Source organism: Excalfactoria chinensis, chromosome 1 (genome assembly GCF_039878825.1).
Source record: "Excalfactoria chinensis isolate bCotChi1 chromosome 1, bCotChi1.hap2, whole genome shotgun sequence".
Lineage (NCBI taxonomy): Eukaryota > Metazoa > Chordata > Aves > Galliformes > Phasianidae > Excalfactoria > Excalfactoria chinensis.
In genome coordinates this window covers 44,075,183-44,102,236 of record NC_092825.1, presented here as the reverse complement: position 1 = coordinate 44,102,236, position 27,054 = coordinate 44,075,183, and the positions used below count along the sequence as shown (strand labels likewise).

General features: G+C 40.7%; 1 long non-coding RNA gene and 1 other non-coding gene across 2 annotated transcripts in view; one reads left to right on the top strand and one right to left on the bottom strand.

The window, feature by feature from the left end:
- Positions 1-2,163: 2,163 nt before the first annotated feature.
- TRNAD-GUC (transfer RNA aspartic acid (anticodon GUC)) lies at positions 2,164-2,235 on the bottom strand. Its single transcript has one exon. It is a non-coding gene; the product is annotated as a tRNA-Asp (tRNA).
- Positions 2,236-11,861: 9,626 nt separating this feature from the next.
- LOC140247392 (uncharacterized) overlaps positions 11,862-27,054 on the top strand; it is a 33,654-nt gene continuing 18,461 nt past the window's right edge. The window contains exons 1-2 of the long non-coding RNA XR_011902647.1: positions 11,862-11,942; positions 14,641-14,699. This is a non-coding gene — a long non-coding RNA (uncharacterized lncRNA). The remainder of the gene's footprint in view (positions 11,943-14,640; positions 14,700-27,054) is intronic.

The window sequence follows — 27,054 nt, the reverse complement described above, 5'->3', positions numbered from 1 at the left end:
TGGCTGAACGGGAGAGGTGGCCAATGCTTCATCTTTATACTGACTCATGGATGGTGGAAAATGCCTTATGGGGGTGGTTGCAGCAGTGGGAACAAAACAACTGGCAACGACGAAGAGGTAAACCTATTTGGGCTGCTGAACTGTGGAAAGACATTGCTGCCCAAATAAGAAACATTGTTGTAAAAGTACGCCATGTAGATGCTCACGTGCCTAAGAGTAAGGCTACTGAAGAACATTAAAATAACCATCAGGTTCATCGAGCTGCCAAAACTGAGGTGGCTCAAATAGACTTGGACTGGCAGAACATGGCCGAATTATTCCTAGCTTGATGGGCCCATGAGACTTCAGGTCATCAAGCAAGAGATGCAACATATAAGTGGTCCAGAGACCGAGGGGTGGACTTAATTATGCATGCTATTGCTGAGGTCATTCATGACTGTGAAATATGCACCATAATTAAACTAGCCAAGAGGAGAAAACCTTTTTGGGGGGAAGGGCGATGGCAAAAATATAAATATGGGGAGGCATGGCAGGTTGATTATATCACCTTGCCACGATCCTGAAATGGTAAGCATTATGTGCTCACCATGGTGGAGGCAACCACTGGGTGGCTTGAAACATACGCAGTACCCGCAGTACCCTATGCTATCGCCCAAAATACCATATTAGGGCTGGAGAAGCAAGTTCTATGGAGGCATGGTACTCCAGACACTGCCCCAGCAGTTCCACTCCTATCCCTGTCACCTGGGCAAGAAGCAGAAGCCCATGGTGAGGATGGTGTCAATGTGCCAAGTGAGCCACCCTGCAGTGAGGGGGGTCATCCTGCAGCCACGAGGCCTGAGTTCGCTGTTCCCCTATGAGGGTTTGGAGCTGAACTCTCCAGGCCAGGATGTGAAGCTGCTGGCACCAACGTGTGCCCCGGTGGCGCGGTGATAGAAGTGCCGCTTGCAACACCGGAGGCCCGGGTTCGAATTCCCAGTGGCACAAGTGGTAGAAGTGCCGCTCTGCTACACAGAAGGCTCGAATCCCGGGAGTTGGACTCAATGATCTCTAAGGTCCCTTCCAACTCGCACAATACTGTGATACAGTGATCACCTGCTGGGGAGTTTCTTGATGAGTCTCCCCTTGATGTTTTCTGTTCCACTGGACGGAACAGATGACTTGGAGGATGGCCATACCACCAGCAGTGATGCTGGTCTGCTTCTCCCCTCTGCTTATGCTCAGGGCTCCTGCCTGACATCCAGATTGATGGAGACAGAGGAGGACAGTCCCGAGAAGTCCTCCGTGCAGCAGCCCTGTAGCTTAGGGAAAGGATGAGTGCACCTTGATGTGGAGGAGGCCTCACTAGTGCTGCCTTTCCCCTTTTTCTCCCTCCACTGTTATCATGTTCCTCTTTCCGGCAGTTTTGCCATTTTCTCGAGTTAGTAAATAATAGTGTGTTAAGTTACGGAGTTTTATTTTCAGCTTATGGATTTGCATGAAATAGATATAAGTTGTTAAGAAAATAAGGTTGCTGATTACTCACAACTATATATGTGTGTGTGTGTGTATAATAAGCATAATGTAATGATGTAGAATAAGGGGTGGAATGTCATGGTTTTGCAATGTTGTAATTTTGCTATCAGTATTCCACATCATAACATCATGTTAAGCATAGATAATTTTGACGAATCTGCTGCTCACAGAAGGAAGACTACATGTCCCAGGAAGCACCACGGTCAGTCAAATGACCAGGACTATATAATCTCACTTCAGTGCTGGACTCGCTCTCTTGGATCCTGCCAGCCAGGGGGAGAGCCGTGTGGGAGCGTTCCAGCCGTTTCGCCTAGAGTTACAGTAGGCCTCTCGGTTTCGGGACTCACTCTCTCTTATTTTACTTTGATTCGTTAGCTTTAATTCCAATTATATTGTATTATATTGTGTTATTCTGTATTCCGATATAGTATTTAGTAAAATAGTGTGCCTCCTTAGATCGTTGCCGCTGTATTTATTTTCTCTTTCCTTGTTTTCTTTTCCTTTTGGGATAGCGGCCCTGCAGGCCGTCTATACCCCTGTCATGGGTACCGGTAGATTTTAGGGTAACCTATGACACAGCCGCTGAGCCCAACGGCGGTCGGTAGCGCTGCTCGTGCCGAGCGAGGCTGTGCAGCAAAAATCACGCTTCTCCCCGTCGGGGAATCGAACCCCGGTCTCCCGCGTGACAGGCGGGGATACTCACCACTATACTAACGAGGAACCGTACGACACTTGCGGCCCCCAGTGTCACCGCCCTTGCGGCCTCCGGCACCCCCCGCCCCACCTCAGTGAGGTCGCGCTGGGCGGCGGTGTGCGGAAGGCCGGGCCACTCCGTGCCGGTGAGTTAGAGCTCGTTATCCAGACTGTGGCCGTTCTTTATGTGGGTGCTGCTGTAACCAGCTCGCTGGCATGAGGACACGTGGACGGCCTCCCACCCATAGCTTGCTTCCCACTATACCCTGTAGCAGAAGGACCTGTGTGAGCAAGCTGGTGAAAATAGCGCAAGGAAACCACCAGGCTTGAGGCACTGAAGGAGCAAAGCAGCCCAGATAATCTTTACATTCGTATTTTTGCATCTGGTTCACGCAGACAGTTTCTTTTTACAGGAACCTGAGAAGCATCAGAGTCAGCAGTCCTTGGGTGAGAGGACTCCAGCACCTGCTCCTCACCTCCCTAAAAAGGGAGAGGGGGAAATGGAAACCAATTACTCTGAGATTGGAGAGTAAAAGGCTGAAGGACGCACGTTGAACATATGTCTTGCACTTGTTGGGTCAGTGGTAACATGGCCGTGGGTTGTGTCACAGTGATACTGGGCAGGAAACTATACGTAATTTACTCGTTGTATGAAGCTCCATGCATAAGGAGTCAGCTGGAACAAACAAGGCTCTCTTTCAACAGTCTCAACAGGATAGGAACAAACAGCAACCTGTATGTAGAACATCTAAATATAAGTGACCTGTGACTGAAGCATTTCAACAAACTGGCCGGTTCCTGCAAGCATTGGAAAATAAATGTGTTCCTGAGTGGTTGTAACAAATACATTTTATCCTGACAAGGGAAAAACATGAGCTAAAGCCTCACAATAGTTTAATTACTTTAGAGTAGTGTCATGAGATGCACTGATAGGGCTACTATCTAGTGATGGATAGGCTTTAGACCTCAGGGAACAGGATCAGAAGTTGAGTTGCTAGGCTGGTCTAAACTTGCCAGGCAGGATCAAGCTTTATTCAAAAGACACTGATGATTAGATTTAACTTGCAGGACTTGCTGGTGGATCAGATGTTGGCTGTCTGCATTCTGTGGGACTGATTGCGCTTGGCTAGTTCAGACTTTTCCACCTGTCACTTTCCACTCCCTTCCCTCATCCCTGTGGTCAGGGAGCTGAGCTGAGAACAGCCTTGTCTAAGAGGTGGTGGTTGGTGCAGTCCTCAGCTGCTGATCTTCGCTCACATCTGGTTTTGTCTCAAACTTTTGCACAGGTCTCCTCTTTGTTGTGTTTTACCCTATTTTCAGTAAACACATAGCTCAGTACATTGCTACTTGTGTCTTCACAGAATGGCAACTAGTTTAGTGATGAGCATGCTTGGTCATGCCTTAATCCATTGCGCTGACCCCATTTCTGGACAGGTACTGTTAGCTTCATCATCCAGCATACATGTTTTGTATGTCTTCTTCCAGCAGAGAAGATCCTGAAACAATGCCAGTCAGTATGCAGACTCATTCTCTTGCATAGCCTCTTCCCACTCCCTATTTAGCAGAGAGAGAAAGCATACCTACTAAAAACACCTACTCTGATAGAAGCTGTTGATGGCAAATAGGGTGAGGTTAACCACCTATCCTACTGCGGTGAAAATGAATATCTTGACCACTTTTGCTTCCTCAGTGAAGCCTATATGCGCTTCTGAAGCTATTCTTTCAAACATATCCTGTGCCTAGATGACAACTTATCCGTAGCTATTTGAGAATGGGGTCAGTAGGGGATGTTGAAGTATGAGTCAGAGAACCGTAAGTGCTGTTTTGGGGGTGGGTCTAATACAATGCTTCTGTGACTCACAGTTACACAGCAAATATCTTCCCTGTTGATTTGTCACAAAGACCCGTGAGCAGGAATTGGAACAAGTACTAGGAACTAGTATCAGTGCTCCAAGGTCTAGGAAGCTTTTGCCTTCTCCTTGTATCTGCATATGGCTATTCTGTGTGCCTAATTCAAACCTTCCATGCTTTCCTCATCGTGGTACCAGCTCTGTGATCAGCTCTCATTAGCCTGCTGATCCCTGGAGCAAGAGGCCCTTCATGACCATGAGGAGCAGAAGGTTTGGGATCTCACTCAGCATTGCTGAGCATTGGAAGCTAGTTACCTCCCCTTCAGCTTGTTTAGCTGAAGTAAAACTTGAAACATGGTCATCCAGTTGTGTTTTGTAAATAATCACAGATGGGCGATCCTGTAAGCTCCTTGTTGCAAGAGATTGTCTTCTCTCACTGTAAATATTTTCTTTCCTTGTATCTGCTTGGAATTTGCCAGCTTACTACTTGATTGGTTTTCTCTTGCCATTTTGCTATGCTTCTCCAGGAGGAGACTGGTTTCACTGTCTCTATGCCATCCTACCGAGTACCTGAGGATAACAATTAGATGAAACTGTAGTCTTTTCCAGGCTGAATAAATCCAGCTGTCTCAGTGCCCAATGCTTCACTGCTGTTCATCGACATCTTTCTTACATTACCCCAAATTGTACACAGTAGTCTACAAGCAGTATCAGATGCATCCAAAGCGCATGGGGAGCATTAATCACTTCCCTCAACTTATTGGTTGTGGTGTTACCAGCGCTGCCCAGTATATGATTAGTTTTTACAGCTACAAGAGCAATTACTCACCCTTATCCATCTTGTTCTCCAGGACATTTGGGACTTTCTCCATGAAGTTGTTGTTTCTGCAGTCAGCTCTTGGCTGCTGCATGGGGCTCTTTTATTCTGGGTTCAGGGCTTTGCATTTAACTTTGCTGAATCTGAAGACATTCATGTTGACCTATCTCTGCAGCCTGGCAAGGCCCCACTGAATGACACTCATGCCTTTGATAGTATCAATTGCTTTTCTAATTGGCAACACTGCCTGGCTCCCCAGGCTAGAGGTTGAGCTGAACACAAGATCCTCACAGTTCAGCTATGCTGGCATCCCACAGTCCATAGGGAGTGGATTTAATGTAGTGCAGTGAGAGATATCAATCATGCACACAAGCAGTACAAACTGCTTTGTTTAACCTCGCTATAAAGTAGTCTTCTATTAAATATGTTTTCTCTTTTAATAAAAACAAAGGACCAATGACCATACCTTTAAAATTTTTTTTTAATAGGAAGTTCCTTGATATTGCAGTTGCTTTCTATTTTCTTGAGATCATTCTTAGTCTTAGAATATGTTAATACTTAAAAATATATCTGCTTTGGAGTAGTCAAGGCAACTACTGGCTGACATCTGACACCTAAACAAAACTGCCGTTGATTTAGATTTGCTGTACAGAGGTCTGTAACTCCATCTGAAGCATGTGAAGGGTCCAAACAGAGAAAGACAAGAAAAGCTACCAAACTATGCTTCTAAATCAATGTTAAAAAAGCAAGCAAGCTAACAAACAAACAAACAAAGCCAAAAACCAAAACCTTAGGTGAGAAGTGAAGCCCTTCAGTGATGTGGTCCTTGGGATGCCTGAGTTCAGAAGAGCTGCTATGAAAGTGAATTTCTTATCTACTCTATATTCTCTTGTTGCAACCCATTCATGTACACTCAACCCTTCATCTTCTTTTTTTGTCCTGTTTCACTTTTAATTTTTGTCTGTGCCCTCACCACGTAGGCTCACAGCACAGGATTTAATGAGCTTTTACTAAGAATTTATGAGTTAGAAAAATAGCATATTGCATTATGTTCATTATTTCTGTACACCTATTGGCCTTGTATAAATTCTCTGCAGGCTTGTTGTACACTCTGCATGACATAGTGGCTTTTTTTCTGCGTTAATGTATTTTGATCAAGTTATATCAAAGTTTTAGAAGTTACCTGAAAAAATAACTCACTGAAAAAATAATTCACTTAAGGAAGTGAATGAACAGACATCCCACATAAAACCAACAGCTGAGAAGCTGAAGCAATTAAAGGTGAAGGGGAGCACGGCAATGTATGTCAGTGCCTGGTGGATTAGTGGGAGGAGGGATTTAGGGGGTTTTCCCTGATTAGCATGCCTGGTATAGTCTGTACAGTACTAAATGCAGCCACACAGCTGGGCAGCTTCCTCTCTGTGCTGCATCATGTGAGCTATCTAATAAAGGATGTCTTTTAAAAACTCGTTGGAGGAATCTCAGGCCTTGAAAATTTATGTCCTAACAATTGTAAAATAAAATAGACAAGAACTGCCCATGCAGAACTGCATTTTCTATTTAGGTAAAATGCACTCTGAAGGAAGAGCTGAATAATTTAATCTAACCATTTATATTCCTCTGGCATGGTTTAAATCTACTAGGTGCTCCCAGTAAGAATGAGCTCCTTATCAGAGGGAATCTGCATTCTCATCACTTTTCATCTCAAAAGGGCTTTCTAAGTAAATGTACTGAAAAGATACCATTAAAAAAATGGAAAATTCAGTTAGGTCAGGAAAAGTGGAGGCTGTCTGGTTTTAATGAATAGTTGTAGCATTAGAACAGTAAATATCAGAAAGTGTCTTGCTTAGAAATCAGAAGACGGGACTCAGTAACTAAAGGGCAGGTGGTCAGTCAAGTTTATGTGCATAATTCAGGTGTAGGAAATATATAGTTTCAGAGTAGTCTCTAAAGAGTATTTGTGTAGCAGAGCCCTTAGAGAAATACCAGCACACTGCAAATATGTGTTAGATTGTGTACTGATACAAGTGTCCTTGCATAGTACAGTTCTGGATCCCAGAATATCTCTATCATATGATAGTCAGCACTTTATAGCTGTGATAAAAGACTGCAGTGGACCCAAACAATTACACCATTGGTCTGTCTTAGTCCAAAACATGGCATTTCTTAGCATCCTGAAACTGTCAATGATTTGCTTAAATTAGGGAACTGATGCCTAAGAAGAAGAATTCTGGAGATGAACATGGAAAAAATCAGTTGTAATGTAACTATCAGGTCCAACTCTCACATCATATTGGTTCCAGGAATGAACATCTGTCAGTAAAAATGAAAAACGAAAAGAATTTACTAAAACAAAGCCCACAGGAAGTAATACAGGGGAAAAAAAATGTCACAGATCGAATTTAGGTGACTAAAGCAAAGATGTCATGAGGAAGAAGCATCATACACAGAAATGAAACATACTGTAATGAGGGTAAGGGCACATTTAAAGGTGTCTGTTTTCACATACTGTGGATGATGCATTGAATTTAACTTTCTCTTAGAAAGCTGATCATCAGAAATTTCTTTTATGCACACTGGTGCTCACTAAGTATAAACGTACAGGTCACGTGCAGGCTGAGTAATTGTGATGAGGGAAACTGAAGAGATTAAACATCTAAAGCACCTAAAGATGAACTTAGGGAAGAGGTGCCATTAGTACCAAATAGTCAATGCTTTCTTAAGGTATTAAACTATAAATACACAAGAGAATCTGAAGGATTCATCACTGGAAAAAAAAAAAACAAACAAAAAACATGCTTCCATATGAGAACTTATTAATGCTGCAAACCTTGGCTACTGCTCCTCTCTGACAGGTTGTACTGCTGTAAAACTGGAAGACCAATTGGTTAAAAAATGTCAGTGTACAGAGCCAAGAATGAACAGAAGTCAGTTTAGTTTTTACCTAGTAGCTCACAGGAGAATTGACCTCACCTTGAAAATGCTATAAAAAAATGTACTGAAAGTATAAAGGGAAATGCATGTATGTTTCACTGCTTTTGTGAAGGTTTGAGAAGCTTCAGAATGAGAGACAGATGTGCATCACTGAAGAATGCATTGAAGACTCACAATATCCAGAGCTAAGAGTGTAGATGAGACAGAAGGCATCATTGTGAGCACATATGAAGACATCATACTGCATCAGTAAGGTACATTTTGTTTAAGAAAGCATCCAGTAATAAATAGAAAGCATAATGAATGACAGTTTGGAATCTTCTAAATGGCATCTGAGTTAATGATGAACTGAGTTAGGTGAACAATGTAATTTTTGCTGGCAATCTTTCTTTAATAGTTCTACTAGAGGAGGCCTTCAGAGCTTGATGAATGCTTTGAAAAGAATTATAATAATTGATAAAAAAAGCACAAACTGGTAAGAGCCATCTCAGCAAAAGACAAAACTGGAAACTCATTTATTTTAACAACCAAGCATTTGATCAAAGCTACCAGCACTCTAATGATTTAGCATGACTGAGCATGCAAAAGAGCCACCAAGTGGCTAGAGGAAACTGCTGTCCCTCTTTGGCTGTGCCAGAAGAACTTCGGATTGGCCTCTTTGTCTTCTAATACTGTTTTCAGTGTGTGGATGAGGAATAGAAGAGCAGTAGATAGGTTTTTAATTTTATCAACTGAAAGAAGGAAGATAGTATAAAATAAAATATTAAAAAGCCCCTATAGATTTGTGACAGAGAAAAGCAAATGTGCACATTCACCAGAGATTGTCCAAGACGAGATGGATAGTTAACCATCTTGTTCAATTGTAAAAGCCCGACACTTTAAAAATGCAGAAATGAATCACAGTGCACTTAAAATTTGAGACAAGAGATGAATATTTAAAGTCAGTTGAGCAGCCAAAGCCATAAATGAGGAAATGTTGAAAATGATGTGCTTAGCACAACTGCTAAAAACCGAGCTCGGCAGTACAATGTCTCTGCAGTACATTGCCTGACAATCAGAAAATTACTCTAATTCTAATAAAATCAAAGAAAAGACATCAAGATAAGGAAGTATTGGATGTATTACTGGGTACAGTCAGGTCAAGTTCAGAGAAGGCAGCTGCTGAAGATTGGAGATGGTTATCTGCTCTCGCTGTCTTGGAGATGCCACCTTATGGAGATGAGAAAAAGGTTGAGTAATTGGTGTGGGACAATATGTGAAGGGAGTCGCTGAGGTAACAACAGTTAAAAATAGTGGGTTATTAAAGTGCAGCAGGACATGAAATAATACTGGGGAAAAAGTATAAGCAAGGTTTCATCAATTAAACTGATGTTTCTCATCACGTGTGAAGGAGGTTTTTGCTTTAAAAAGGGTTTTTCAGGACTGTAGTCTTTATTTCTTTCACTACTGCTTATCAGCTTAGTTCTGTCCTTGAATTTCTTAGCAGAACTAGAATTTCAAGATTGCAATTGCATTGGCTCCCTCTGGTGGCGTTGAGACTACAGTCCACTAAAGCCTGTGAACTGTGTGAATTCACACAGTTCGATGTCAGAAATGGAGGTTATTATTTTATTTTAAATGCTGTATTAAACGTAACAGAAATAAGTAGTCTTATCTTTGAAGCCCAATTCAGCTCACGCAAAATCATTTCATAACGTGAAATATTATCAGCTATCTGGGCCAAAATGGTTGGAGAAAGCATCACTCATTTCCTTCCCTCACCTTCTCTTAACTGAGTTAATGGTTAGCATTTTGCTATTATGTGTTTGGAAAGGAGCTGCAACAATGTCTTACTGCAGCGGCCTGTTTCACTCAGCAGCCAAGATCAGTCTTTCAGAGAAAGTTTTCATAGGAAAATTTCCATTTTCAAGTTAAAGCACTTGGCAGTTGTTGGAACTTGCAACCTGAGAGTTCTTGCCAGAGCTAAAACAGATGTGCAATTAATGCCTGGCTTTGTCCACTTGTTATTAAAAACAAATGTGGATAAGGGAGTTAAAAAAGAATAGAGAGGAGCAGGAAATGGGGAAGCAGTTAGATCATTTCCTTTACTTATGCATGCAGGAGGACCCACCATTTGGAGAAGTTGCCAAGGATGAATCTAACCCTTTCATCCAGAGTTGGGTAATGCTGCATTTGCCCATCTTCAGTGAAGCAAGACCAACTGAAAGGAAGAAAATGATTAAAGTTGCATCACCAGCATAGCCCAGTCTCCTACTTCTGCAGTATAAGTTCCCATAACAAAACACAGCAGGTCTGCAAAATGAATGGATGCTCCCGCCCCTTCTTTACTTAATAATAACAGGGAGCACTGCCTGGAAACGGAGGGAGAATATTTTTGGACAACTTAACTCTCCTGTGTTAACATTTGTGAATTAATACGTGGATAGAATTCCAATTATAGCACTTCAGAAACTATAGCAAGAAAAATAACAGGAAAAAGTCAAGTGTTTTTCTGTCTGTTAAATGCTCATTTTTGAAGAAATGGTACAGGCTTTTCAAGCTAAATGGATGAAGGGAGCACAACCTTTTCTAACATAGCTTAAGAGAAGTATAGAGGGAAATATTAAAAGTATTTCTAGAACCACTGTTTTTTAAATGACATGAATACCATGCTTTTTGGGAGTGCTTCAGTGTTAAATACCGACAATATTTTGCCAATTGTCTAATCTTGGCCAAATTATAATCCTAGAAACCCACACATTTAAGCAGAAAACAAACAAACAAAAAACAAACAAGCAAACAATAAAAATGTAATAGATGTTTTGTAATGGACTGGCTGGATTAGGAAGTCTGAAATTTCAGTTTTTCAGAATGATTTCAGACAGATTATTTCAGGTTAAAAAAAAAAACACACAACCAAACAACAAAACAACAAAACAACAACAACCAAACAGTACAGTATGAATAAGAGCTGTACACATGTGAAATATGCATATATGGGTATATATATCTATACATACACACACACTGATATATGTATGTAAGTCTACCACAGGACGAAGAATTCTCTAATTCATTTACCTGCATAGTAGCTTGGCATTTTTAATGCTTCTGCATGTAATTCTGTGCATCTGCAAGTTCTTGGCACATTTCTACAACCTTTGAGAAACACACCATCGGATGAGCAATATCTTGCATGTGTAAACTTCAGGCTTGTTTCTTCCCATTAGGAACTCCTGTCTTATTCAGCAAATACCTGACATTTCCACTCTGTGCCTTAATTTTACATCTACAAATCCTACTAACTTTGGCCAATGCCTTTTTGTTTTCAAAATCAATTCCACCAGTAATATGTCATCACATTATAAATAAATCTATCTTCTGAGCCATCAGAAATTTCAGCCTTGTTTAAAAGGCAAAAATGATTGAAACTCTGCATTAGGAATGGAAAGTCATTCATAACTCTACATCACATGATTAAAAGCTGAGCTATACTATTTATAGCTAAGCACTGTCAAGAGCAATATGTGTTGATGAGAGAACCTGACTGTTAGTACATTCCTAGATTAGGTGCATGCTAATAAGGCCTGGATAAAGTAAGAAAAGGAATGAAGAGTGAAGACAATACTTAGAAGCTGAGAAACATGTTTAGATCAATTAGATAAACAAAATGGAAAATCAAAGGGAAAAGGAGCTAAAGAAGATACAATTTTAACTTTCCACCTATTTGCAAAGCAATTCGGCTTTCTGTGGAGACTCAAAAAATGCAGATCATAATGCTTTTAAAATTTACTTCCAGTAACTGGTGTCAGTAATAATACTGGTGGTAATCAGAATAATTATTAATACTTTTTTGGGGTAGTTAATTAGTAATAATAAATTAAATACTGTTAAATTATGATGAGTACATCAGAGTGTATATTTTCCTGAAGGCATTTTGTTAAACAAAAGAAAGTGTTAAGAGTTCTGCGGACCAGATGCAGAACTTCAGCTGAAGAGAGATCCTTCTGGGAGAAGGATGTTGTGGATAGATATGTATCTCTGATTCAAATACTTTTTTGTTTCAGGATGCATTCAGATTTTGGGTGTTGCCTTGCGCTGGTTCTGCATTGAAACTTCCTTTTGGGAAAAACAGGACTGCATTTGAGATTTTGGTGAGTGAAATGTAGAGAATGCACAACTTTTGAAAAGGTAATGCGGTGAAAGCTATGTTTATAGAGAGGAGATTATGCACAGAATTCATGGAAAGAGGATATGAAATTTGGAAGGCTGTGAGTGCAGTTTCTGCAGCCCATAAACCACACCATTTTCTTTATGCTTTCAGACGATATAGCCAAGAGATGGACACAGTGCAGTGCAATCTCATTCTGTGCCAGGTCACTTCCTGAATGGAAAAACAGCAAGAAGTTGTGCACTGACAATGGCAGTTCTATGGCTAATCCTAAATACTTGGATACAGTACAAAGAAAGGATAGGGATGGGTGATGATGTTAGGGCATTCAAAAAACAGGCAGACGTGCCATGCATATTGTTCTAAATTTACTGGTCAGGAATAGCAGTGATGCAGCAGGCTCTGTTGCCTGTGTTCGTCTTCTCAATCCATATGCGCATAGCTGTGATGCCTAAATTATGGTCACATATTTCTCATCTCCTAACTGCAATACTTGGAGAGCACACTGAATGCTTCCTCCCTGTGCAGTTCATACAGAAACAGACACAGAACTGCAGTATTAGGACACTGTAGTGTTATTTCAGATTGCCCACAGTATCCAGCACTAGGCAGGATAAAAGTAAACTTGGTTAACTAGAAAACCATTATTCTACCTTATTTTGTATCTCCCTTCTCATCCCATTAAGTTTGTCCCTGTTTTTTTTAAATATAATTTTGGCAACACAGACATATTTTCTACCCTCACCCGTACTTTTTCTTTAATTAAATTTGTCATTAAGATGGTCATAGACAAAAGCTTTAATTTATATTCTTGATTCTAGAGAGATACTATAGATTACTAAAGAGATTTTTACACTGGGAATGAAGATTGCTTTATATTAAAACGTGTTTCATTAGGTAATTTAATTGATAGGTTTGGTATCTCACAAGACAACTCCTGAGAAAAGGGAATATTTTTAACGTAATGCACAATGCATAAACACTTTCCAAGCCTGGATGATAATTGCTCATCATTATGTCTGAAACAGTGGTCTTTTGGCAGAAACTTAATGACTGTTATTCCATTGGGCAAGATAAGGCTCTGGTATTCACTTACTGAGTTATCGTCTTAATTCTTTGTGTCTAGATGATCACAGACAATGTTATTAATAATAGATTGGAAATGAAGAATGAGAGTCTATTCATCACAGACCATATCAAAAGGACATACCAACTCTGGCTTGTTGGACTGATTGCTCTATGAAAGTAATAGTGTAATTTGTACGGCAGATGCCTAACAGTAGCAGCTGAAGAGGCACTGAATTGCATTGTTCTCAAGAAGATGTATGCATCTTGTCATCTTTGCAAATTGTCACAATAAAAATACAGAATAGAAATACATTCTCATAGATGAGTCTCATTTCAGGCAACTGAAAATTTGATACGACTAAATTTCATTATGTGACTAGCTACTCCTTGCTTCCTAAGTGCAGATAAAACATTACAGAGAACAAGTTTGTAGTAGAAGATAACATGAGAAGGAGGATTTTAAAAGATCTCAGAAATATTTATATTACAAAGAGATTCTCTGTTGTGCATTTAGAGAACATAGTTATGGTTCTTATGGTCTTATGGAAGACAGGGCAGATTTTTTTTTTCTCTTTTGAAGTGCATTAAGATAATTGACCTTTTACATGCCAGTTATTTGCTTTCCTACAGCCTGCTGTGAGAGAGGACATTTTGCTGTTTTACAAGCAGCATCATTTTCTGCCAACAGGACCAGGCAGGTGATAGTCCCCCTGCACTCACCCTGGTGAGGCCGTATCTTGAATACTGTGTTCAGTTTTGGGCCTCTCCCTACCAGAAAGACATGGAGGCCCTGGAGTATATCCAGAGAACGGCAGTGAAGCTGCTGAGGGGTCTGGAGCACAAGTCTGATGATGAGCAGCTGAGGAAACTGGGATTGTTCAGTACAGAGAAGAGGAGGCTCAGGGGAGACCTTATGACTTTCTACAACAACCTGAAAGGAGGTTGTGGTGAGGTGGGGATTGGCCTCTTCTCCTGCATTACTAGAACAGAATGAGAGGGAATGGCCTGAAGTTGCTGTAGGGAGGTTCAGGCTGGGTGTTAGGATCAGTTTATTCTCTGAAAAAGTGGTGAGGTGTTAGAATGGGCTTCCCAGGGATGAGGTGAAGTCATCACCCAATGAGGTGTTCAATAAACGTTTTGATGTTTTACTAAGGGACGTGGTTTAGTGGGAAAATATTGGTGGTAGGTGGACTGTTGGATGATCCTAGAGGTCTTTTCCAACCTTGGTGACTCTATGATTCTTTGATTCTATAATTTATGAAGACTTTACAGGTGAAGTACATCTTACAGGAGAAGACATTTGGAGTAGACATGGGAAAGACTGAAAGTTCCTGGACAGCAAGAGTACTCCATCTTTAAGCACTCCTATAAACCATCTCTCATTCTTCTAGAAATACAAATGTGTTAAACTCCAAGCTGAAGTAGGACGTGAAACAGAAGATGGTGTAATGGAGAGCTCAGGCATGCAAGCATGTGGGCATGTTCTGAGTACACTGGTCACACTGTAGTGGAAGTTCTGAGGTGCTGCATTTGCCACCACTTGTCCAGGCCTAATTTCAATACAAGGTCAAGGGAGATAAAAGCTACAATGCAATATTGCTGCATCTTTGCAGATCCTACAGAGATCACGAAGAAACTGCATCTACCTACATTCCTGCAGAAGATGAGAGAGGTAAGTAATGAGCTTTTGTTTCTGGTAATTCAATATTCAGTGAATGCTGGACTTTAGTCTGTCCCTGTCCCACTTTATCTGTCCCTGGACTCCACCTATTCTACTTCTTGGCCCAGGGAGGTGGTGGAGTCACCGACCATGGGGGTGTTCAAGAAACATTTGGATGTTGTGTTGAGGGATATGGTTTAGCTGAGAAGTATTGGTGATGGTTGGACTGGATGATCTTTTAGGTCTTTTCCAACCTTGATAATTCTGTGATTCTGTGATTCTGTGACCTGTGTCACTGGGGAGAACAATACTTGCACATAGAGTTTACCAGGGAAGAATACATTCCCTCCATTGTGATACTAGTAACAAAATATGGGGAGGAAGGGCTATTCCCCAGCCCTTTTTCAAATCCTTTCAAGAAAAAGAAGGCCATCCAAAGCTCTAAGGAATCCACGAGCACTAACAATCAGAAACTCTAAGGGTTCTAATTATAATCAGTTCTTCACTGCTGACATAGATGATGAGGAGGAGAAAATGAGATCTCAGTGTGTACCTTCTGGTTTTTAGTCACCTGCAGTGAATGTCAGAGAGATAACTGGCTTCTGTTGATTGCATATGGCAGCACTGTCTCTTGATAGTAGGAAGAAGCACTATGAATGGATGATTTGTGTAACCGATTTGTTCTAAAGTTGGTACTTGTTTCTAGATTAAAGCCTCAGTGCATAAATCCGCTTGTACAGACTCTCTGGAGTTATTACATTTATGTCAAGAATTAAGTCTGGTACTCAGGAAAAATTACACAGTAGCTAGAGAGAAATAAAAAGCCAACAGGATAGAAGTGCATAATACAAGAGAAAAGCGAAGACACAAAAAAAGAATTAGTTGTTTGTGAGTTTATGGGAGTGGGGCTCTATTGCTTAACCCAGCTGGCCTGGGGGAAGAGAAAAATAGGATAAATAAAAATACGCAGGAAAGAGGCATTGCCAATTAAGTTTTAATGTGATTTGGGCAAGAAAGTAGAAATGTTTAATAGAGATCTAATTAAACTTGAGTGTATTTACTGGCAGGGGCAAAAAGAAGGAGTTCTTAAAGAATTAGAAGGTCTCAACAGTGTGTTTTCTCCAAGGAAAATTTCAAAACGTGGCACTAATTCCAGCAGTCTTCCCATTTTCTGTACCAGGTTTTCTTTCCATTCTTGAATCTCTACATGCTATAATAGCTTCAGGAATGTTGCAGAGGGATAATTTAATTGCTTGGTAGTTACACTTGCTGACAGTAGTTAGGAGAGATTTGCAAGCTTTTCGAAAGATAGAAAAACAGAAAAACAGAAGAAACTGAGAAGAAAGACAGAAAAAGCTCTGGATAAATACAGAAAAAATAGCAACAGAAATCAAAGTGTGCTCCAGGGGAAGCTGTTCGCTATGGCTGCAGCAGGTGCAGCAAGTGATGTAGCTTTGCTGTGCAATGAGAATAAGATATGCCACTGTGCATAGTCCCACTGGGACTTGACACATGATGTATAACATCATGTTTTGACATACAGTGTGCCTAAGCAGCACAGTTTTCCTTGCCATAGCTTACAAGGACTGGAAGAAGATGATTTTCTGATAAGCCCGAGGTTGATGGGGACCAGAGTTGCTTATCAAATTCCCTTGAGATTTTCCTGAAGATATAATGTCACCAAAGTCACTACTCTGATCTTTAGGTGAGTGCAGCTTTTTGGGTAGGCTGAGCTATGAGGTGCTTTGAGACAGAGAATTTCTCCTTCTGTCCTTTTCTTAGTTTGCCTACTGCTCAAGATGAGAAATTGTTCTCACTAACACTGGCTTAAACTCCCAAACTTCTCATAATTCATATCCTCTGCTCAATGTGTCTGCATGTGGTTTTTGAGATGCTGGTAGCTCCTGAAGTTGCTCTGCTGCTGCTGCTGCTGGGTCATGTAGTAAGCTATGGGATAGCACTTGTTAAGGGGTCTAAAGGATGACCTGAACCCTCAGCCACCAGTGTGCTGGGGCAGACAGTCCTGGGCCACGGAAGGACTCAGCTGTCCATCCAAGCCTGTGTCAACTCAGATAGGACCTTTTGGATCCTCTGCTACCACCCACCTGTGAACCAATGCTGGATGTTCCACCTGTTTAGCTCTCTGCAATATGGAGATTTCAATATGTTACTTGTAGGCTCTGAAACATTCATTACATTGAATAATACATTGCCTTTGATTATGAAAATCTCATATGATATTACCAAATTAAATTTTAATTGCATTTTATAAATCAAAAACAATTGAAAATATTGGACAGTCAGGATGTGCTTGGTAGAATAGGCATTTACATTACAGAGGTCCAAGTGGAAAACACCAGCATTTCATCATGCAGCCATTCAACTTTGTTGCACAACTCACTACTGGGGAATAAGAGCAGTTCACAGAAACATTTCAGAGTTTATAAATCTTTTTTTCCAACCACTGCCTTTGCATAATGTTCCCTCTGTTCACAGTCATGGGATCAGATAGGCCTGACCTACAGTTCTGCAGATAAAATGATGCCAGCTCAGTTTCCCTGACTCTCAGCACTGGTGTCTGTTGGAGCCATTGGTCTGCAGTGACTTTGACTGTGCCTCCTTTGCAGAGGTGCACAAAATATGGGGGAACTGGGTCATATGTTCAGTTGCTTTTGATGCGTATTTCCCACCTTAAATTCATGGTGGTGAGAATATAATCCACGTAGTGGACAGCTGGCGTCAACTTCTATGTGCCATTTCACCTGTTTCTGTGATAAATAACTTGTCACTGTTTCCTGTATGACTCTCTATGACATGAAAAATGATGAAAGAAAATGTATATAAAGAATCTATTTTACTAGAAACAGAAGAGGAAGATGGTTATGAACATTAGAGTTCATTTCTAGGAAAAAAAAATGGTATGATAAAGTATTTAGAATGTCATTTGTGAAGTGAACCCAAATGGAGGGGCATTCTTTGAGAAACAACACAAAACATTGTTCTGGCTTATTACTCTGGATACATTGCTAAACATTTTTAGTGACTGTAGCAGATCCTTTGTTGTTAGCATACACATGAGGAGAGTATGAGAACCTCAACCTCAGATACAATTAATAAGAGCAGAATATAACATATCCAAAAGCCGGTCCCTTTCTGCTGCACTGTGTAACTCCTTCTGGGAGGCACAGGATGCAGTCATATCAACAAGTATTAAGATAGGGCTTAATCTCTAGCCTCGGGCTCTGCCAGCCCCTGCCAGCCTCTGCATTGCTCTATAAATCATCCTTTCTTCTTAGCAGAGCTTGGTTGGGTATTAAGGATATGTTTATATCTAAGCTTCAAAGTAAGCGCTCACTGATACAATTATCTAATCTACATTTCTCAAAGCTAATGCTGGTGGTTTACTTTAAGGTAGAACAATTTTTCAGCTGAAAGTGCTGATTTATCAAAAGTGAAGAGTTTTGTGGGAAGATGTTTTAGAAAAAAAAAATAAAAAATTGAACAGAGATGTCTGCTGAGGAAGCATGTGTGAGAACCTGCCGGCTTTACTAAGCAAGGGGCTGATGGTTGAGAGCATGTAAGTTCTGGAGTCAAGCATGTGGCTCCTTGTAAGCTCAGCTCCTCTGTTCCTTGTTTTTGAAGTATCTCACCTCAGGGCTGCTGGGAGCCAACATTTAGAAAGGTAAAAGTACAAAAAGTTCTGGACACTTGAGAACCGTGATCCAAGAATTTTGTTGCTGAATTTTCAGTTGTTAGGAAAGAGGCTTTTCTACATTGTTAACAGAAATAATCCAATTTGTAACTGCAAATGTAGTTATACAGCATTACCAGCGTCTTCTCAGGGCTTCTTAAATCCTACCTTCATCCAATGTGAAAATATAGGTTCTGAGACATGTAGCAACAGTCATCAAGGGAAAATGATAAGATAGCAGCACAGTATGAGCTAGCCAAATGCAAACCCCATGTTGCAGTTCCACTAATTTATGAAAAAAGTCTAAGAATGTATGCATTAGTAGATACCACTCTCAGTAATACTGGGGTAAATACAAACCCCTGTCCCAGCCCTCCAGTGTGGCAGTTAGGACTTGCACTTTCATTTCACAATTGCTTTTGGACAAAACAAAAATAGAGCATCTGCTCCGGTCCCCTGAATGGTGCCTCTAAAGATCCAGGGTCAGAAGCTGTGGAAAAGCTACTCTCAATTTCCTGCACAAGCTTGCTATGCAATTGACTCCTTTGTTCTTACCCAGAGAGACTACTCATCTCTCTGATTTGCTTGGCAGCTAAACCACAACCTCCTACTATTCGACATACTGTGAAACTATAATGAATTTATGTTTTACAGTGAGGAGCGATATAAAAGAAGAGAGACACAGACAAAGGCAAACCTAAATACTTGTCTACGTGACTGGTATAATTACACTGCTAAGATAATACTTGTGTAATGCACTCAAGAGGAGTGTCTGGCTTTTTTTTTTCCTATAGCTATATACCTCTTTTATAGCAGTATGATGATTTAAGTCTTGGATAAACTATAGTATTGTGTTTGCTGGGACCTGCAACTTTGAGTGTTTAGAAACTCTGATTATTAAAGATTAAAACTTTGGTTGATATAGATCAGTGCTTCCTGTCAGACCTATCCACCTCAGCCTACGAGCACTTTCCCTAGCATTCAAACAAATCTGCTGTTTTGGTGCCCTTGTTCAAGGAGAAAGTATCAGAAGGCAGCTGCTTACTTTCCTAAGGCCTCTGGCCACTGGTTTACTCTAATCTTGTGTTGATTTTCCAGTCTCTGAACACACATATCTGAAAAACCTGCCATGACTATTTGCCAATCCTTGAAGCATGCTGGGAATTAATGTCTGAATTTTCATTTTTCATAGGCCAAAATATGTTGAATGGCATCAAATAGGGAAGGAATGTGAGAAGAGCATGTGTAAAGAATTGTAGTGTCCAGCATTTAAAATGAGCCTCGAGGACCACTTGGAGAAGCAGAAAAATGTACAGGGACTTTTCATTTTGGAATTAGATTTTTTTTAATTTAATCAAAATTTCCACAGGCCAAGTCAAGTCATCATCAGGCTCTTCTCTCTGCCAGTATTTTGGTAAGCATTAATGCAGGAATCTCATTATCCTTTATGGTTGATCATATATGGAATTTAATATGACATAGCAAGAGTTAAAATGAACCCCTTTGTTTCAAAGGTGAATGTTAGATTTTATAACTTCCTTTTCTTTCTACCTGTTAACTAAGGGATGCATTTTTATCTCACCGTGATACTCCTACATCTTTGTACATGTGTCTATTACTGGGCTTTTACAGCTGGAACATTGTCAAGTTATATTCAAATTTGCGATTAATTTGGGATAATGAAACCACATTTTCGTATTTTCCTCAGTAGTGAGAGATATTTGACTCCCAAATTATAAAACAGTTGGACATATTTTACTATTTTAGTATCAACTATTTTCCCTTTTTGTGTTCTTGAATGCCAATAACTATTTTAAAGAAAACCAATGCTGTGAATGTCATGTAACAACAAATTAACTTTGCACTCGAGCTAAATATAATGCGATTGCATTTTCATAGCTGTGGGAAATCATCTGAAAACATTAGACTGAACTGCCATTTATTTTGATTTGAGTACATAAAATAGCTCAGAACGCAGTCAGTGGACATCAGACATTTTGGCCTTAGTCCTGTTGGACCACATCCAGAACTGACTGACGTGGTTCCCACACCATCTTGTACCAGTCTACAGAGACAGACAAGTCCAGTTTTTGAGTCAAGGAATGATCATTTTGAACTCCTCACTATGAAAAACTGGAACTTAAAGCAGATGGTGGCCTACTTTGATGCTGACTTTAAGCACGCCATCATTTTTTACTTGATGGTTGTGATATAACTCTACATACGGTGCAGTTGTGTTTCTTTGTTTTGAGTTCTTACTCCTGCCTCTGGGTGTACGTGGAAATTTTCATCTCCCAGGCTATGGGAGTCAGCCTATGAGCCTAGCCAGCGATTCTGGATAGGGATGGAAATTGGTTTTCGTCTCTACAACTGATCCCTGCAGCAACATGATTAGCATGTCAGCCAGATGTTAGTGCAGCGAGTGCAGTTTTCTTCCTGACTTTTAACTGTTTCCCCAACTAGAGACTTAAAGTCATGCCACACTGTGAAGGACAGCACCGTAACCATTCTGAGGAGCACAGTGCAGCCTGGACAACTGTGCCTGCAGCCTGCTGGCTCACGGCACCTTGTTTTCAGCACACAAAAACCCATTGTATTAATTCTAAGTGAACACAACCAGGAAAAGAAAAAACAGAAAAACAAATAAACTAATGACAAATATTAAACTGAAAAGTTACTCCAGTTTTAAATCAGTTTGGAGGACTTCATACCTTTGCACAAAGGCCACTTTTAAGCCAGCATTTCGGCACAGCCTTAGCAAGGCTTGTGTTGGCGTAGGGGGGACATCTTGTGGTCAGTCTGGAAAACTCCTCTCACAACGTGTGTTTAGCTTTCAGCTTCCTCGAGGAAGCTGCATATTTGCTGTGCCCGCACCAGTAAATTTTTAACCCACTGCATATTTTCAGCCACGTTTGCACTGCCTGTGGATTTATTTTGTCAACCTTGGGAGCCTCATCCATTAGACTGACCAAAATGTCTTTGTGTAGGGGGCAATCAGTCTTCTTCAAGAGGTGTAGGCAGGTCGCCTCAGGAAAAGGGATTAAAAACCTGCCTTGCAAATGTAATCGAGGCAGAGGAGTAGGATGAAGCTTCTGAAGCTGGATGCTGCTAGCATTTGTTAATCAAAGTCTGATTAATGGCTGTGAGCTGAGAGCAGGGCATGCTGTGCAGCTCAGCAGTGAATGCAGGCCTTGTTCCAGGCTGGCCTCATAGGGTGCTGAGGCGAGGCAGCCCAAGCCAGGCCAAACTAGGCCATGCTGAGCAGGCCTGTTCACATGCCAGAGTAGTAAGCAGGGGCAGAAGGCAGCTGGGATTCCCTAAAAACAGTGCTGTGGGTGATGTGAGCAGGGAGCACTGTGCAGCAGCACACCCACAGAGAGCTGAGCAAAGAAGCCCTGGGTCTATCTGGCTGCAAAGCAGAATCAGAGCCCATGGTGTCACCAGTGTTCTGTGTTACTCCTGCTATCCTCACACCGACCTGCATCAGGCTCTGGGCAGCATCAGGCATGGGAAGCAAAAAGCAGCAGTTTATCAGGGTCTGTTGCGTGTCTGCCTCTGCAAAAAGAAATTAGCAGGTATTGTCGATGTTCGTGGCAGACATGCTGAATGTGTACTGCACGAACACTGCACAGTATGCACACATGGGAAATCACCAAGATTTCTGCTAACAGCTTTCATTTGGATCGTGTTCAACAGTGTGCCAGCAATTTTGTCTGCCCAGACACATAGAAATCCAAAACAAATATAGCAAATCCTCAAAATCCGCTGGGCAAACATTTCCAGAGGGAAGAGGGGAATCTGGGGGAACAAAGATGTCGGCTTTAATCGGGGCTGCAAAAGGACAGAGGACAAGAGCAAAATGGAGGGACAGCAGTGAAAAGCACACTGAGCTTATCAGGGAGTAAGTAATTGAAAGCCCTGCTTTGTGGTTTAAAAGGTATTAGCTAAATCCACACTTACGTGTCTGTATTCTTTCTCCCTGATCATCTTATGCTCTTTTGGGTCAAGGAGTATCTGTACTGTGTTTGTGCAAAGTTTACTAGAAGGAGGCTGATTTTTATTTAGTTTATATCTACTTCTACAAATAGATTGAGAATGATCAGGTTCTGGATTTAGCACTTGAGTGCAGAAAGGTGAGATCAGCCATCTGAAGGACATGCTGACTGAACTTGTTAAGTTCTGCTTTTTAGGGACCTAACAGAACCAAGCACAGCAAAAACAGAGAGCCTCACATTTTGTCTCAGTTTAATTCTGCATATGAGACAAGCAGATGCATGCTTGACTGTATTAATCGCTGCACTCAAACATTTTTCTTTTTCCATATATCAGCACACTGTAATTGAAATGAATTTGTTGGGATGATGACACATGAAGGCTCTTGTCCAAACATATTTTCATTAAACTTCTACCCTACAACCCCGCTGTAAGCTCGTTGCTTCAAATCGTAATACTGGGAGGGCAACCACTGTATTGTGCACGTATTTTATTTCAGTGAGTACTACCACCTCAATATTTTCTTGCACTCTCCTGCTTCATCTTGTGTATTAATGTCTTATGATGTAAACACCTGACCATCTAATTTCCATATGCCTAACAATACCTAACACAAAGAGGTCCTGAGACTGCAGGTACTGCTACAGTAAGACAGAAGTGTTTACACAATGTACTGTAAGTAGCATGTCAAGCTTCTGCTGGATTGTGCAGCAAAGGAGTCTGGGCAAAAAACAGAAGCCACAGTCTTGTGATGGAGATTGCTTCTGTCTGTGGTACCAACTTGAAATTTTCATCCTTTTAGCTTAAAAGTGCACCCTCAGCGAGTTTGCAGATGAAACCAAATTAGGACGAAGTGTCAGTCTGCCTGGAGGTAGGAAAGTCCTTCAGAGGTCTCTTCAGAGGGCCGTGTGCCAAGGTGGCTAAGAAGGCCAAGAGCATCCTGGTTGGAGTTAGAAATAGTGCAGCCAGCAGGAGCAGCGAAGTGATCATCCCCCTGTATTCAGTTCTGGTGAGGCTGTACCTCAAGTACTGTGTTCAGTTTTTGGCCACTCACTACAAGAAAGACATAGAAGCCCTGGAACATGTCTAGAGAAGAGCAGTGAAGCTGGTGAGGAGTCTGGAGAACAAGTCTTACGGGGAGTGGCTGAGGGAACTGAGGTTGTTCAGACTGGAAAAGAGAAGGCTCAGTGAAGAGCTGATAGCTTTTTACAACAACCTGAAAAGAGGTTGTAGCAAGGTGGGAATTACCCTCTTCTCCCATGTAACTAGTGATGAGAGGGAATGGCCTCAAGTTGCTCCAGGAGAAGTTCAGGTTGGGCATTAGGAAAGATTTCTTCTCCAAAAGTGTGGTTAGGCACTGGAATGAGCTGTCCAGGGAGGTGATGGAGTCACTGCCCTGGAGGTATTCAAGAAATGCTCCAATGCTGTACTAAGTTTAAGGGAAATGTCTTAGTGGGGAAATATTGGTGGTAGGTGGGCAGTTGGACAGGATGATCTTGGAGGTCTTTTCCAGTCTTGATAATTCTATGATTCTATGAACGTTTCTTTAGAATTCTGTGTAGATGTAGCTCAGCTACTGGAGAAAGAGAAGATGTTATTAATCTGTCTGAAAAAATAGGCACAATAATACCAATGAAAAGAAAATTTCAGCTTAGTCTGCTTCCATCGAGGATTCAGTTTCAGTAAATAGAACCAGCTTAAGGGAGACACACAAGATGTGCTTCTGATATTGGTATGCCTAGGGGAACATGAGCAATTTTGCTTTATTTTGTGCATTTTCTTCAATTTCCTGTTTTGGTTCTTTTTTATTTTATGGCCATTTTCTGCTGTTAGAACTCCCTGTGACACAAATGTGGTTTTTGTTTTGTTTTGTTTTGATATATAAAGAATAAGTTTTAAATATATATATATATATATATTTTAAAGAATAAGACTTGCAATTTTAGAATTAGGTTTTTTTGTTTGTTTGTTTTTGTTTTTTTGCTTATTTTTCATCTGGAAAGATGACAATCCCTCTGGCATTATTACAGTCCTAGTCCACTATATTTATTATTCAGTACACTCCCCCAAAACATGTGTACTTTCCTCCTTGATCAGAAACAACTTTATTTCCAGGGCTTCTTTTTTGTTTTTCCTTCCACTCCTTATCTTCACCTCCCAGTACCTTCCTCTGGACTCCCCATTTCTGTTCAGTCTGCACAGTTTGCTTCTAGAGATCTTTGTATATATTTCTATCCCCTAATGAGATAACGTATATTTCATTATGAGACAAAATAAGAAGAATCCACAGGTGATCTTTTGCCAAAGCAAAAAAGGCAAATCATAGATAGAAAAGAAAATGTGAAAATAAAACCAAACTGCAGTAAAACAAACTTTATTCTAGTTGCAAAGGGCGATAGTGCCTCCAAATAGACTATTTGTGCTTGATATTAACACACAATGCATACTTATCAATTCTCCATATTTAATGCAGGGCCAATCATACATGAAGCAGCAGACTTATTTTGCACAGCCACAGCCCCAAATATATATTTAGGTACATCTGATATCCCACTATGTTCAGGCATAGCTTTACATCTTGCGCATATGTAGTTAAGTCTGTCTGGGTTCACAGTAAAAGAGGCGTTTTATAACGTACAGCTAATGCCCTGCAGATTGAGCATTTTGTGATTTAGCTCACTTCTAAACTTGCTCATGTTATATCCATCCTATAGCTTTTGCCTCCCCTCACCAACACTGTACATCACCAACACAGAAGTACAAGAGTCCAAGGCATAGAAAAATATTAGCACTGTGGAAGACATAGCTGCTGTAGCTCTTTCTGAAATGTTACCTGTGGCCATCTCTCTTGCAAATCTGACATGTCAGCTCCTGCAGTGTAGTTCAGTCATGTTATGGCTTACACGGTTCATAGCCTAGGTACATCTTTTTTGCATCGTTTTAAATAAACAAAAGGAGTAGTTTAAGCTACTATACCAGAGCTTGAAATGCAATGGCTGAGGGCCAGCACATAGCTCGCTGGTGCCTCACTTTTGGGCAAGAATCTTCCACAAAGTGATGGGATAAAGATCTTGGGGAATGAGATTCCCCACACATAAGGGAGCTCTTTGGTCTGTTTGAACTCATATAATGTATTTTTTTGGAAAGCATCTGCATCTGTTGAAGATCCCTGAGTACTGCCCATTTGGGCACTGCCAGCTAGAGCTGAACACTGACCAGGCCTATTCCACCCATTGGTGGTGTTAATGATGTGTCATCAAAACTGTCTAAGACTTTTTTGCAACGAGCCACTGCATTTTAATACATTTGTGTTTTTTTCTCTGTATATTTAAAAAACAATAATAAATCAAAGCTTGCAGATGATTCCCCCATAATGTAAATGGTATTCCTTTTCAGATGAATCCAGCAGTTGTGATAATGACATTTTTGAAAGTGGCTGCTGCCTAATGCTGTGTAATTATTTTTAATAACAATTGATCCATAAAGCAAAATTCATACCATTCTCATTACACATTCTAACTAGAAGCAGTGATGGTATATGTGCAGAGCATGCATATCAAGAAGAGTCTGAGCCCCCATTTCATGGACCATATCAAACTTCCGGCTGGTCTAAAAGTAGGTATTCTCCTTTGCCTTCAGTATTATTTCAGTTGCTGTCAGCTGGAGACAGTTCAGCCTATGACCCAAACAAGAATCAGACTCCATAACGTGCTATACAAAATGAAAAGTAAACAAGATACTTTACCGTCTATCCTGGACAGTAAGTAAGAGGAAGTAGAGGAATAGACACAGTGCTAGGAATCCCTCTGCTTAAACCAAGGATGTTCTCTGTGATAAAGTAAAATCTGGGTGGATTTTTGGTTGTAGAACCTCAGGTCCGTGCAGAACACGCAGTCAAAAGACTAAATTGTGGCACATTTTACAAACGAAAGGAAATGTGTGCTTAATTTTTGTTCATAGTTTATCTTCTTAAAATGCTTTACCCACTTGGTCAAACACATATTTTTTCAAATACTTACATACATGACAGAAGATATCTATTATTAAAGACCATATAAAGAAGATAAGATGAGGCAGAAAAGGAAAGACTTATCTTTGGTCTTGAGTGAACACAGTTCAAATATAATAAAAACCAAAGTGTCATTGCTCCCGTGGAGTGGAGGAAGAGAACATGCTCTTAGACCCTGTGGATACTCGTGGCATCTGTGATGGCACCGTGTATATGCAAGCATCTTATTAAGCAGCACTGCTTGGTCACTGTGAGAGTAATCTAGGCCATTTCCAGTCTACTACTTTAATATTAATTATCACGTCTCTCTTCACCAAGTCTAAGAATATCTTTTCCCTGCTGTTGCTCTTTGATGGAAGTTCCATTCTCCTAGAGTCCAAAGATTAGATGAATGTAGGCATAGGTATTATTTTTAATGCATGCATCCGCTGTTTGAAACCCTTTTAAAAGGCATTGTACATTAACTGTAATTTGGTAACTACACTTCTTAACAACAGTTGTATTTTAAAAGCAGCCCATTCTACCACATGAGTTCAACAACCTGTGCTTTCAAGTGCTGACAGGTGCAGTAGGTTACAAACACATTCCTGGATTATGACATTAACGTACATTAGTGTGTGAACTGCTTTCAGAAGGCTGTCAGTTGAAAGGGCTGTTCAGCTGTGACCTACTGA